Source organism: Zeugodacus cucurbitae, chromosome 2 (assembly GCF_028554725.1).
Source record: "Zeugodacus cucurbitae isolate PBARC_wt_2022May chromosome 2, idZeuCucr1.2, whole genome shotgun sequence".
Taxonomy (NCBI): Eukaryota; Metazoa; Arthropoda; class Insecta; order Diptera; family Tephritidae; genus Zeugodacus; species Zeugodacus cucurbitae.
The window spans coordinates 30,654,934-30,669,178 of NC_071667.1; the positions used below are offsets into that span (position 1 = coordinate 30,654,934).

Consider the following 14,245-nt stretch of genomic DNA (forward strand, 5'->3'; position numbering starts at 1 on the left):
ACTGCCCTGTGGTACTCCAGCCCTTATTGAACGTTCATCAGATATAAAATCACCTACACAACTAAATCACCCAGCAAATTTTCTATTTTTTAAATAGGACTCCAAGGTTTTATGCAATTGGAAAGGTAAACTTTTTTTAATCTTATACAAAAGTCCTTCATGCCACACTTTATCAAACGCCTGAGCCACATCTAGAAATATAGCAGAACAGTAGTCTCTATGTTCGAATGCCTTCCTAATTTCGTTAGTAATTCTATTTACTTGCTCTACAATGCCATGTTTTGCACGAAAACCGAATTGGTGCGTTGGTATAACATTATTTTCATGAAGGAAAGGAGACATCTTTGATGGTAACACTTTTTCAAATATTTTAGAAAGACAGGGTAGGAGACTGATTGGTCTGTATGAAGACGGCTGTGTCAGGTCTTTCCCCGGTTTATCTATCATGATTATCTGCGACTTTTTCCATGAAATAGGATAGTATCCGAAATTAAAAATTGCATTAAAGAGCAAGGAGAGCACTGTTAAAGCAATATTTGGTAACTCAATTAGCATTTTTGGAGTAATATTATCGTGGCCTGACGATTTTTTTGGGTTAAGCTCTTTTATGATACTAACAATTTCAGTAGTTGAAGTCTTAATAGACCCAAGCGACTCGTTTGCGGTATTGTGGATGATTGGCAACTTAAAATTGTTCTTTGGGCAATTTGATTGAAATACCTTTTCTAGGTGATTTGCAAAACAATTTGCCTTATCTTCGTCACTTCGTTCCCATTTTCCACCCAAGCCTCTTAAAGGCATGTTGGAGTCGACTGGAGGCTTCGTAGACTTTTGGGCTTTCCAAAGGGAGTTTCGTTTACTTGAATTTGGACACAGTTTCTTTATATAATTTTGAGTGTTATATTCTTCCTCGCTTTTAAGTGCTTTTTTTAGTTTACGCACAGCAGATTTCAGTTGGAGCTGAGTAGAAGGGGAACGATTTATTTGCCATTCACGTCTAGCTCGCCTTTTTTCATTTACAAGCTTTTCAATTTCGCTATTAGTGATTTTTCGGCGACCAAGAGGCTTATAATTCTTATTTGGTGTTGCTGAGACTGCTGCATTAGTTATTATATCATTGAGTTCTCTTATGCCTTCGTCAATGTAATATTCTGTGTTTATTTTTAGATCAATATTAATGTGGCTACTTACGTATTTTTTGTATTTTAGCCAGTTCGTTTTATGAGATGTTAGGCCCACTTTCGTTTCAACAAATATGGGTTGTTCACATAACTTTATTAGTACAGGCGAATGATCAGAAGATAGATCAGTACATGTATCAGCTGTCATAAGCGATCTATCTATATTTTTGATTACAGCGAAATCAATTAGATCTGGTATTTTGTTACGATCACTGGGCCAGTATGTTGGCTTGCCAGGAGATATTATATCAAGATTATTATACTTATTCATAATAGTGTTGTACAGCTGGCGTCCTTTCGGATTAATAAGACGTGAACCCCAGTACATGTGTTTTGCATTATAATCTCCACCTGCTAGAAATCTATGACCTAGCGTACCAAAAAAGTCTTTAAATTCTCTATCTGTAATTTTAAAACGAGGTGGGCAGTATATAGCCGTTAGATTTAAATCACAATTCCGATTTTTTAAGGATATTGTTGTAGCTTGTAAGTGGGCTGTAGCATGAGATTCCCGAGCATAGTGGTTTAACCGATTTCTAACCAACACTGCCGTTCCACCGTGTGCTTTTCCATCCGGGTGATTTGTAACATACAGTCTAAATTCCGGTATTTTAAAATTGTTTTTGTTTGTCAGATGAGTCTCTGATATTAGCATTACATCTATATTTTTTTCAGACAGAAATTTAATAATCTCTAATTTATGTTGGTTAACACCGTTAGCATTCCATATACAGATATTTAGTACGCTCATTTTTTACTTAATAAAGTTTGCAGCATTTGGTTTTGTGATTTTATTAAATCTTGGATCATGCTTTGCATAGTAGACATAAATTGTGTCATACATTGCGTAAGATTTATAATCATGGTTTCAATACCTCCTGTTGGTGGATTTTGCGGTAGTTGCATTTGTACCGTGTTGCCTTTTACAACATTGGCATAGCTCCCTTGTACTGCAGTATTTTTAAGTATACCGGGTTTTGTAATGTGGTCTGTGATATCTATAATTTCATTACGGGGTGTATGTAATATTTGGTTACGACGTGCTTGAATTCCCTGTGATAGCTTCGATTTTAAATCTTTGTATACAGGACAGCCCCTATAGTTAGCAGTGTGATTTCCTCCACAATTGCTGCATTTTTTAGTTAAATCTTCTTTCTTAATTGTGCATTTGGAAGTGGGATGTAAATCTCCACATACCACACAAACACTGCGTAGGGTGCAATAGGATTTGGTATGCCCATACTCTTGGCAATTGGTGCATTGTACTGGACCATTTCTTTTGTGTGGTTCATCTACTGTTACTCTACGGTGTAGCAAATATTTTAAGTTATATATAGGATGCGTTTCGTTTTTTTTAAGCTGGTTAGAATTCGGCATCAATTCAATTCTAAACATGGGTTGTGGTACTTTGTTTCTGTTGAAGATATTTACGACAGTTTTAATTTCAAAGCCGCATTCTTCAAGAGCTTCTTTGACCTCGCTGGAGTCTACGGAAGACTCTATGCCTTTAACTACAACAACTAAGCCCTTAGAGCTCATAAGTTGGTAAGAATAATAGTTCTTATTTTTAGTTGACAAAAACTTAACAATGTCCATAAAACTTTTTTCAGTGTAGGACTGTATTTTAGTTTCGTCGATATTGCCTTTTTTCAAAGGCATTATATGAAAATTGTGTCTACCTACAATTTCACTTAGTTTAGCAACAAGTGCATTTGAGCTACGCTCTCGCAGATATATTGGTGGCGGTTTGGCATTGGCTGCTGTGGTGGTACCCTTCGCAGCGTCTTCCGAATCATTGCTTAATAAGGCAAATCTGTTGCCCTTTAAAATCTCGGGTTTATTCTTGAGTGGCGTGTCGCCTTGAAATTTTTTAGGATTAACCGCTGACTTTGAAGGACTTAACTTCCTTTTTATATTGACGTAGCGGTCAATGCCAATCTTAACAGATGAACATTTTTTCATAGGTACATTCTCACCCTCTTTTTTGTTTTCTTTCGCTGTCATTTCACTTGCCGGTACCTGCGTATTTGTTGGGGCGTTCTTGCTTGTTGCTAGCATCTGTGGGCTGCCGTTCTCTGTTGATTTTGTTGTTTGTAAGACCAGCTTAGGCACAGTTGGTCGCTGTGATAAAACATCCTTCTCACCGTTGCCTTGTTTGTTGGTGGGAGCTGGTTTTGCAGGCTCGACAAAGCTAAAGTAAGCATTCAGAGAATGCCTACGGCCTTGTTGGTGAGGCTGCGCTGACAAGTTAACGCATGAAATATTATTTTCTTGATAAATCTCTTAACTAAAATTAAGAAATCCTTTTTTTTTCTAAAATATTTATTTTTTTTAAGGTAATTGCTCTCAGTTTAAAAACAAATTTATATTATCAAGCCTGGTTGATTTTATAAAATAATTAAAATACTCTTCATTAGAATAGAATTTTTTTGCAAGGAGTCGCCGATGGAGTGGGTGCAGTTATCAAAAGGAAAGTCTGGCAGATAACGAAATCCAAAAAATTTTATACCCGAAGACAGCATTTTCTGAAAAAAAATATGTATTTCACATTCATAATACCATTTTCATTTCATACTAGAGAATTTTTGTTGTGTTTCTCGTTGGATATTAGTTAAAATAAATAAATAAATACATTTACTACATTTTTAAGCCATATTATAAAACAAAATCAACATAAATATTATGATGGAAAAAAATGTCCTGTGCGACATGTCCCGTGCGAATGTGGTTAACAATTAATTAAAAAAAACTATAAATTATTTTTGGATGAAATTCATACCATCTTTAAAGGCCATCAATCGCCGTTTGAATCGTTGTCCCCAAAAACGACTTCCATTTTTTGTCCCGTGCGAATGTCTTGGTTTTTTGCAATTATCTTGAAAATGAAAACCGTTCCAAAATCAACCTTAACACTAAATGCAGAGCTAATGAAGGGCTATTAAAAAATCATACTGTCAAAATTAAAATGCTTTGAAGAATCGCGGGTTCACCATGTACGAAAATAACCATAAATATCTTGATATTCCTTTGGTGTACATCTTGTCTTCGTACATTCCTGCAATCAAACACGTTATACCAAAACAACTCAACCACATCTTGAGGTACTTTAATCTTAACTAAATTTAAAATTTTAATATTTTTAGCAGATCCAATAAATAAAGAAATATAAAAAAAATATTATTTCCTTCACTTAATTATTTTTAATTTTAATCTCACATATTAACTGATATATACATTATCAAAATCACCGGAAGTTTACAAAATATTAAATATAGGGGAGCTAGGGGAACTAATTGTCCGTTTTTAATAATTTACAAGACATCATGTTCAATATCTGGGGCCTTGAAAAATTTTAGTCCGATTTGGAGAATTTTTTAAGATGGTGATTGGGCTGCCTTTTATATTTCGCGATTAGAAAACAAAAAATTATATTAATCATCGAAAATAGCCCTAGTGTTTTTTAAAATATTCGGCATTAAGATCTATGTATACACTTTTGTTCACGTTTAAACTAATTGTCGAAGCACTTTTGCTACTTTGATTGAGCTGACCTTTGCTACTTTGATTGAGTTGACCTCTTAAAAAGAAGTCATTTGGTGCTAACTCAGGATTGAATGACTCATCAAATTGATGTTTCTCTGAAAAAAAAACTAGTAAAACCAAAGTATTCTGCATTTGCCACAAATATTTTTTGCATTAGAAGCGTGCCCAAATACTTTGAGTATTTATTTTAAAAGTGCGAGCACTGTTGAAGTAAATGCGTCAAGTATTTAAATTAACAGTGGAACACTTTTGATCGAAATACGGGGCACTGTTGTAGCAAATACTTATACATTTATGTTAACAGTAGAAGTATTTGAGATTAACAGTAATTGCTCTTGATTCAAATGTTCAAATGTAATCGTATTTGTTTTATTGTTGTGTATAACACCCCTCCCCCCATTTCAATGCAACCTCCCCCCCCTCCCACCTTTCTCCGCCCACTTCCCTATGTACAGTCAAAATTTCAATATCAATTCACTTTTTTCATAAAAAATATATTTTATTTGAGAATATACAGAGTAAAGTTTACAAAAGTGACATACATACATATATTTTTATTTTAATAAATATTACACAAAGTTTCAAGCTTTAATGTAAATTGGTATAAAATATATTTTAAATATATAAAATATTACCATCCACTTGGTTTTGATCACAAGGTAATGTGTATATTTGTCAAAAAAATCGTACGTATGTATGGTGATCGACAATTAAAGCACGTAGCTCATTCAAAATATCGTCACTGAACTCCTCATACATAACAATATCAACAATTTTAATAAACGTTATTAAAAATTTATATACTGAATCAAATTCATCTATTAAGTCCCCAATCATTAACAAAATAGTATTCAAAAAAAGTTTCATTTCAGAAGCGTTCATTTTAATATTATTAGTCTTAATTTGAGCCTTCGTTAAAGGATTACTTAAACTTTTGACGTGAGATGGATCATAAGCAAATAATTGGTTTCTATAGTTAAACGCTTCCAAAGAAAAATATTTCTTCTGATATATGAAATAATCTAGAACTTTTGGAATATTAATTATATCGAGCGACTCCTAAAAATATGTCGTGCATTAAATCACAAGCCCTATTGTCTGTGACATGAAAATAAGATAGGCTGTTCCAAATAGAATTTTCTTTGACCGAATTTAGTTCTTTGCTACAACATTTCAATTCCTTTGAATAACTATCTTTATTACGTACACTTTGCGAATCTTCGAGTAATTTGTTTGTCCTGGGTACGTAATACACCGATTCTTGTTCTTTAGAAAACAGTTTGACAATCTGTTCGGCAACAGTTTTCATGGTGAACGGGGTCATTTTAATATCACGTATTAAGTAATTATCCACAATAATGCGAACTATTGCAGATTGGTCACTTTCTTGGAGGCAACCACAGTTTTCGTACTTCTTTATTATGTCGTTACCTGCTACTGTTTCTTTTAAAACCTCTTCGACGTTGGGTTCGTTGTTTGGGGATGTTGAAGGTGTGCTTGCAGAGCTCAGCTTCGAATGGATGAAAGGTTTGTTATAGTTCTATCACCACTGCAGCACGTGAGCATATCGAACTAGAAAGACATTAATATAAATAATTTATAAGCGTGTTATAAATGTGTGCGAGACTCTCAATGTGAAAATTTAAACGGATTTGCTTACATTATTTTCTAAACGCCATTTTTGCAAGTTGTACCGGAACTTAATTTTGTCCGCAATTAGTTCTCTGGCATTAAAAATTTCGTCAATGTCGTGGGAATGGATCATCTACAAAATTGCTACACTCTTTAAACCACATCTATTGAACTGTATCAATGCATTTGACGACAAATCCCACGAACACAATAAATTAATTAACTGTTCATCACTATCCAAAATTACTACGGACTCATTGTCGACATTTTTCGTTGTAGGGGACTCATCTCCCAATGGACATTGCTCGGCAAATAACGACAGCTCAGTTGATGGTATCAACTCCTCACTCATAGTGTAAACTAAAATGCACAAAAATTGTTTTTAAACACATATTTTTGTTGAAATAAATGTGTATATAAACCATAACATACCTGCAGAGTAGACTTTTCGCAAATGTCGTCTTTTATATAAAAAATCACTGTGGAAGTCCCTTTTAAACAGCCTCCGTAAGTAGCGGGCGATGCGGCAGGCACACTAATGCAAATGCAAACTATATAAGCTCCTTTTGCGCAGCTTCACTAAACGCGAAATGTCTTGAAGTAATCACTTTCACTTAAATTATTACTTTCAGCACATATATTTACCTATAAAACCCAAATTAAAGTATTTGCGCACGCAACACGTGTTTCTGTTAGAATGATCGATGGAAAAATATAAGCGTCCCTGTCATCGTATGGAGAAACAGTAAAATTAAATGCGAAATGGTTGTGACAAATACTTTTACATTTAAAAAACTGTAATCAAAAGAAAATTAAATACGAAACCTTTAAAACAACTATTTTTATATTAGATTTTAATAAGATGATTTTTAAAAGCACAGCCGCATTTGATTCAAAAGTGCAGCATTTAAAAATAGTATTTGAATCAAGAGCAAAGTATTTCCGTCAAGAGTTTTGCTGTTGAAACAAATACTTTTGTTTTACTGTACTTTAACTGCAAAAAGTATTTGATTTAACTGCGGGGTTTTTTTTTCAGTGTTTAAATGCTCAAAAAAGAAATTGTTTCAAACGATGTGTGAGAGCTCTCATTGTCGTGGTGTTGAGTAATCCGTCTTTGGGTTTCTTTATTTCGTGAAAGTGCCAGTTGTGCAAAGAAATTGTTGTGTACCACTCAGAATTTACTGTTCTGCGTTGTTCTAGTAGTCTTCTAGTAGTTCTAGTGGTTTTGACATGTCCAATTCACTATTCATCTCCTGTCACAATGTCATCAATGTTTTTCGAAACTACGCTATCGTATTTTTTTTCAACATTTTTCCCGACCAATCGACACGAATCCTTTTTTATACTCTCGCAACAAATGTTGCTAAAAAGAGTATTATAGTTTTGTTCACATAACCATTGTTTGTAGTACCCAAAACTAAACGAGCTAGATATAGGGTTATATATACCAAAGTGATCAGGGTGAATAGTGGAGTTCAAATCTGAATGTCTGTCTGTCCGTCCGTCCGTCTGTGCAAGCTGTAACTTGAGTAACAATTAAGATATCTTGATGAAACTTGGCACATTTATTTCTTGGCACCATAGGAAGGTTGCTTTCGAAAATGAGCAAAATCGGACCACTGCCACGCCCACAAAATGGGTAAAACCGAAAACACATAAAGTGTCATAACTAAGCCATAAATAAAGCTATGGAAATAAAATTTGGTATGAAGGATCGCACTATGAAGGGGCATATTTGGATGTAATTTTTTTGGGGAAGTGGGCGTGGCCCCGCCCCCTACTAAGTTTTTTGTACATATCTCGCAAACCAATAGAGCTATATAAACCAAACTTTCTGCAGTCGTTTTTTTTAGCCACTTCCTAATACAGTCCAAAAATTAAAGAAATCGGATAATAACCACGCCCACCTCCTGTACAAAAGTTAGTTTGAAAATTACTAAAAGTGGGTTAACTCACTAACAAAAACGTCAGAAACACTAAATTTCACATAAAAAATGGCAGATGAAAGCTGCACTCAGATTTTTTTACAAAATGGAAAATGGGCGTGGCATCGCCCACTTATGGGTCAAAAACCATATCTCAGGAACTACTCGACAGATTTCAATGTAACTTGGTTTCCTTACATCCCAATGATATGTTGTGAAAATAGGCCAAATCGCTTCACAACCACGCCTACTTCCTATATACCAGAACTTCGAAGACAATCTGAATCGTTTACTTTACAATATAATAAGCACTAGTGAAGATATCGGTGCAGAACTTTGCACAAATACTATGTTAATAGTGTGGCAGCCCCATTCTAAAAATCGCCGAAATGGGACCATAGGTTTTTAAGGCCCCATATATCGAACACGAGGACTTCGGTGCTTCTAACCTAATATTATGGTTTCCAACTTTCAATGGACTTTATATAATATATATGACGAATATGTGGGTCAAATTGTGTATTATATAATATAAATAAAGTTAAAGAAATAAATTGCGAGAGTATAAAATGTTCGGTTATACCCGAACTTAGCCCTTCCTTACTTGTTGACATACAGTTTGGTTCAAAAAGTGGTTTGCAGCCCTGTACCAAAACGAATGATGCCAAAAAGGATTCAAATCGATCCAAACATTCTTAAGTCCTCGACAAGATGAAAATCATTAGATATGTGTGAGGACAAATTTCAAAAAATAGCAAAATTCTATTTTGTCATACAATTCAATAAAATAATTCTTGATTAAATCTCACCCAGTACTGTGTATAATTGTCTTGGTATACACTTGCTTCGATCCACACAAGAGTAGGTGATCCCGTACCCACAATAAGCAAATTTGAAGAAATTCCTTTTATGGAAATTCAAATTGCAGGAGGTGATTTTAAGTGTGGTTATTCCGCCATTAGATCGACGAAATAACCGGAAAGCGGTTTTGCCATTAAGGTTGGATATAAAAAAGAAAAATTAAAAAAGAAAAAGGAAAGGAAAACTTTTACACAATTTTGAATTTATGAAAATTGCTTAAAATGCGAAACACACAACTACAATAATAACAACTGTTACTTCAACTAAACAAGATGCTAAACAACAACGTTTGGAACAACAAAATATAAACAAAATAGATAAAATTCAACACTAACTAACCAACTATGTAAAACTGACCAACACACGCACACATGCGATTCCTAACGAAAAGCCAACAATTTCATACACAAACACATACACACATGTAGATGAAGTGTACCAAGAGTATGAAATCAAACTGGTCGTGAAATTACCAGTCTATAACTCGAACCTCTTGACATAAACTGAGTTTGCCAGGAAAGCATAATCGATATAATTTGTTTTTTTTTTTTAATAAAGATTCAGTAAACAGAAATTGTCGATAAAAATACGAATCGTTGAGACATATTGTTATCTTCGTGACTGAAATCTCGGCATAAGGACGTAAAAGATGCCTGTCGCGTGTATGGAAAAAGACAGTCTACAGCAATTAGACCTGTTGGACCTGTAAAATGTACTATTTGTAAAGTTGTTTGTAACTCGTTGATTTCACTGCAGGGTATGTACATGTGGATATGTATACAAGTTCTACTTAATTTTATCCATTTTAGTTTGCTACGGTCCTCCATTTATTCACTGCTACACATGTATGCATATATATCCCTAATGTATGTATATGTATCTATGGAAGTAGATCTATATATGTATGAGAATGTTGTGAATAAATATGAGCTTGTGCCTGCTGGTAAACATAAACGTTTGCCACTGTATGAGTTCAAGCTAAATTAGAATACGGAAGACGATGACGCAGAACGTCAGAATGAGAAGGCGCATGACGCCGACCAAAGACAACTATAAGGGCAAGAACGATGAAGTCGAGGATAATAATGCACATGCCTGTGTTAACGAGCACGATGGCGGCTCAATACACTATACGTACACTACGACTAGGGTAAGGTGAATCGGATATCACTCGGTGGGGAGAGTGAAGCATATTTGAAACTTGAGCTTAGCAAAATTTGATATCACCAATTTATAACGGTCGAAAGTGGAATTATGTCACATATACAAGAACAATATTGCCGTTATATATATATATATATATATGTATGTTGTATTTTAAATGGTATTTGGGGTTACCAAAATACCAGATTATAAAATTGTCTAAATTTTTTCCGACCATTTTCTTCATGTATGTCGAAGTATTCGCCATTTTCATTAAGCTATAAAGAAGTACTTATAAAATCATACATATATTTATAATACGTAAATCGTCATTGTTCTTTCGATCTTCTAAAATGAAATGTCTAGCAGAAACATTTGACGAAGTTTAAGATAACACGAGTGAATCACCGTCCTTATATATTTAATGTAATTGTAAAACTAAGGGAAATATTATGGAGTGCAATAATTAAACGACCTTAATCATACGCAAGAAGTTTGGAGTTCTCTTGCTGGAAACTTGTTTCAAACTTCAATTTTTAGTAATCGCATTCCAGAGAATCGCTTTGACTGAAGCCTTCCTCTCCTCCTTTCCGAATCTAGTGGAGTTTTTAAAAAATCTAATTCCAATGGATCTTGGATCCTGAACAGTGCTAACAGAGAGACGCTATATGCATGCTGAAAATAATAAAGTGTATTTCCCCGACAATATCAAGCCTCTGTTCGCCGGATTGTGATACTACACGAGTTATGTCATCTCTATCTCAATAAGTCTACTTGATATCATAAAATAATAACAACCAACATCGGAGGATTTGGCAATGTACTTATATGATGCTCACCAATAATTGTGTACATTGACAGTAAATTCAACAAGTAAGGAAAGGCTAAGTTCGGGTGCAACCGGACATTTTATACTCTCTCAATGTATTGATGTAATTTTATAAAGATAACACAATTCGACACATATATTCGGCATAAAGTCCAATAGAATAACAAAAATCATCATACAGTGCACTCGCGGTAACGTGAACACCGTCTAACATGAACACCGGCTAACGTGAACACGCTTTTTTTTACATTGACTACTCTGTAACGTGAACAAACTTACTTAGAAAGCTCAGTAACGTGAACAAGTTGAAATCTTTAACAAGGCATTGCAATGGGCTGGAGATGCAATGGTTGATCAAAGCGACATGAGTGTACTTAGACGCTTAAGGGAGAAAGCAGTATTTCAGTTATTAGAAAGGAAAAAGCAGCAGAAAAAGATAACGATTTTTTTTTAATGAATAAATCTAATGTGAAATTTTATTCGCAATTTAATATGTATGTTCATAGCCATGAACATACTAATAGCAATAATAAAATACTTTTACATTTAAATGTGTAAAAATCCTGAATTTAGCAATTTGAAGTTATTTTACGTCTTCAAATTCGACAATCGCTAACGTGAACATTTTCACTAACGTGAACTCCCTTGGTTTTAATTAGTTCACGTTACCGCGAGTGCACTGTATATAAAGGTCAAGAAAATATTAAATACTGAAATTCATTCAAATCTGTCGAGTAGTTCCTGAAATATGGTTTTAGACCCATAAGTGGGCGATGCCACGCTCATTCATTATTTTGTAAAATAATCTGAGTGCAGCTTCTTTCTGCTATTTCTTCTGTAAAATTTAGTGTTTCTGATGTGGTTATTTTCCGATTTCAACTATTTTCATGGTAAGTGGTAGGGTACGTATGAGAACCGACTGCAGAAAGTTTGGTTTATATAGCTTCATTGGTTTGCGAGATATATACAAATAACCGATTTGGGGGCGGGACCACGCCCACCTAAAAAAATTACATCCAAATGTGCCCCCCCCCTAATGCGATCCTTTGTACCAAATTTTACTTTTATAACTTTATTTATAGCTTAGTTATGACACTTTATGTTTTCTGTTGTCGCCATTTTGTGGGGGTGGCAGTGGACCTATTATGCCTATCTTCGAAAGCGACCTCCTCAGGGCGCCAAGGAATATGTATTCAAAGTTTAATTAAGATATCTAAATTTTTACTCAAGTTGTCGCTTGCACGGCCAGACGGACGGACAGACGGATGGACAGACATCTGGATTTCAACTTCACTCGTCATCCTGATCATTTATTTTTATATCTATAACCCTATATCTAACTCTTTTATTTCTGGGTGATGCAAACAACCGTTATGAAAACAAAACTATAATACTCTGTGCAACATGTTGCGAGAGTATAAAAATGTATCAATTGAAATTATAAAATGAAAGCAATTCACAATGGTCACACACTACTAGTTTCCACATTATAATTGTGAACGAAATGTCCCAAATACGGATTGCAACATATACACACACGTATATGTATAACATATATATGTACATATATCCGCGAAATATGCGGGTATGCAATGTCATTGCACAAAGTTGTGACCCAACCTCTAACCTCGACTCACCAAAAATATAGGGGTTAATAGCATTTCAAATATGTGCCATAACAAAGTGCCCGCCGCGGCGGAATTTTTGCTGTGGACTGCGATGCCTGCAGAAATACGAGTAGCAGCTTTAGCGCACTATAGGCAGGGGTAGTGAGTAATGGGTATGTCTGCAGTTAGCGAGGTTAGCGGTGCCTTGACAATGTGCTGCATTTCCAACCCCTACTTGTTGAATATAAAAAATGTATGTGTAACATAATTTTGGATCTGTTAAAATCAAATCATTTCAACATGAAATAATTATGTTAACAAAATTTTAAAATATTTCGAAAGATTAACTTTATTTAATATATGTAATGATTTCAGATAATAGTTCGATTGCACTTCATAAATATATATGTATATATAGTATTCGATGTGTTTATTATTTAATCAGATGTAATAATTATTACAAATTTTGTTTTTTAAGACTATTTTCAAACTCAACTTAAGTTAAAAAAGCTTATTATATGAGGTTGTAATCAAAAACAGGGTTTCACTATATATAATTAGTTTTTGATAGTTATTTATTTCCACTCTTCTTTAAATCAAGTGGTTATAGTTTTTCACTAAAAATTCAATTATGTGAATAATTTTTCGCAATACTTATTAACAAAATTGTACTTAAATTATATTTAGTTTAGCACAATGAAAAGGTCATACACATATTTAATCCATGGAATTATCTCGTTTCTGATGATAACTCCTTTTCTACCCATCAAGCAGCAATATATGTACTTACTTCGATGGACTCTCCGAATATGCTATAATGTTGTCCTAACGTGTATCGAAATTTAATTACAATCGGATCAGCATTTACCTTTCTTTTTACTACCTTTACTACTTTCTTTTTCGACATAATATCCATCTAGAGCAATGAATTTGTTGTAGAGGTCCTCAAACACCTTTAGATTACGATCGATGATGATAAATTTCCGAATTTGGCGATGTTTTCTCACGTTACTGCCTTCCTAAACGGGATGCATCAGCACACATGTTGATTATGTTGGGAAAGTTTTGTCGAAACATGTATCAAGCCATTGCTTTGCATCAATGATATTTTCTCTCGTCAGGAAACTATGTTTTAGCGAAACGAAATTCACTTTTGTACACTTTGTAATCGTGACACAAATATTTTACAGTTGAACTTCCTAACTCGAATTACAACAATCCACAAAAATAATCGAGCTAGAGAGACTGCGAGTTATAGAAGTTTTCATTAAATCATTAAAATTTTCAAAAAGCTGTAAAATATATACAGGATTTCAAGCTCCTTGCGCAACCTCTAAACGTTTTTTGATTGACCCAAAACTTTGTATATACTAGTTTTTGAGCTATTCGCATATTTCTAGGGGGTGCGATCGAGAATCCAGAAACTTTTTTATCCTCCATACAACTAGGGGCCACCCTAATGTACACACATGGACAAAATAATAGGTGTGTACAGTTTTTACTTAATAACTTTAAAGTGGTTGT

At 34.2% G+C, this 14,245-nt stretch overlaps 2 long non-coding RNA genes across 2 annotated transcripts; one reads left to right on the top strand and one right to left on the bottom strand.

Moving 5' to 3' along the window:
- Positions 1 to 5,243: 5,243 nt before the first annotated feature.
- On the bottom strand, positions 5,244 to 7,240 carry LOC128922836 (uncharacterized). The gene is made up of 4 exons (XR_008472021.1): positions 7,002 to 7,240; positions 6,789 to 6,935; positions 6,385 to 6,716; positions 5,244 to 6,296 (listed from the first exon to the last, which is right to left on the bottom strand). It is a non-coding gene; the product is annotated as an uncharacterized LOC128922836 (long non-coding RNA).
- Positions 7,241 to 9,473: 2,233 nt separating this feature from the next.
- On the top strand, positions 9,474 to 10,770 carry LOC128922473 (uncharacterized). The gene is made up of 2 exons (XR_008471676.1): positions 9,474 to 9,899; positions 9,952 to 10,770. It is a non-coding gene; the product is annotated as an uncharacterized LOC128922473 (long non-coding RNA).
- The last annotated feature ends 3,475 nt before the right edge of the window (positions 10,771 to 14,245 follow it).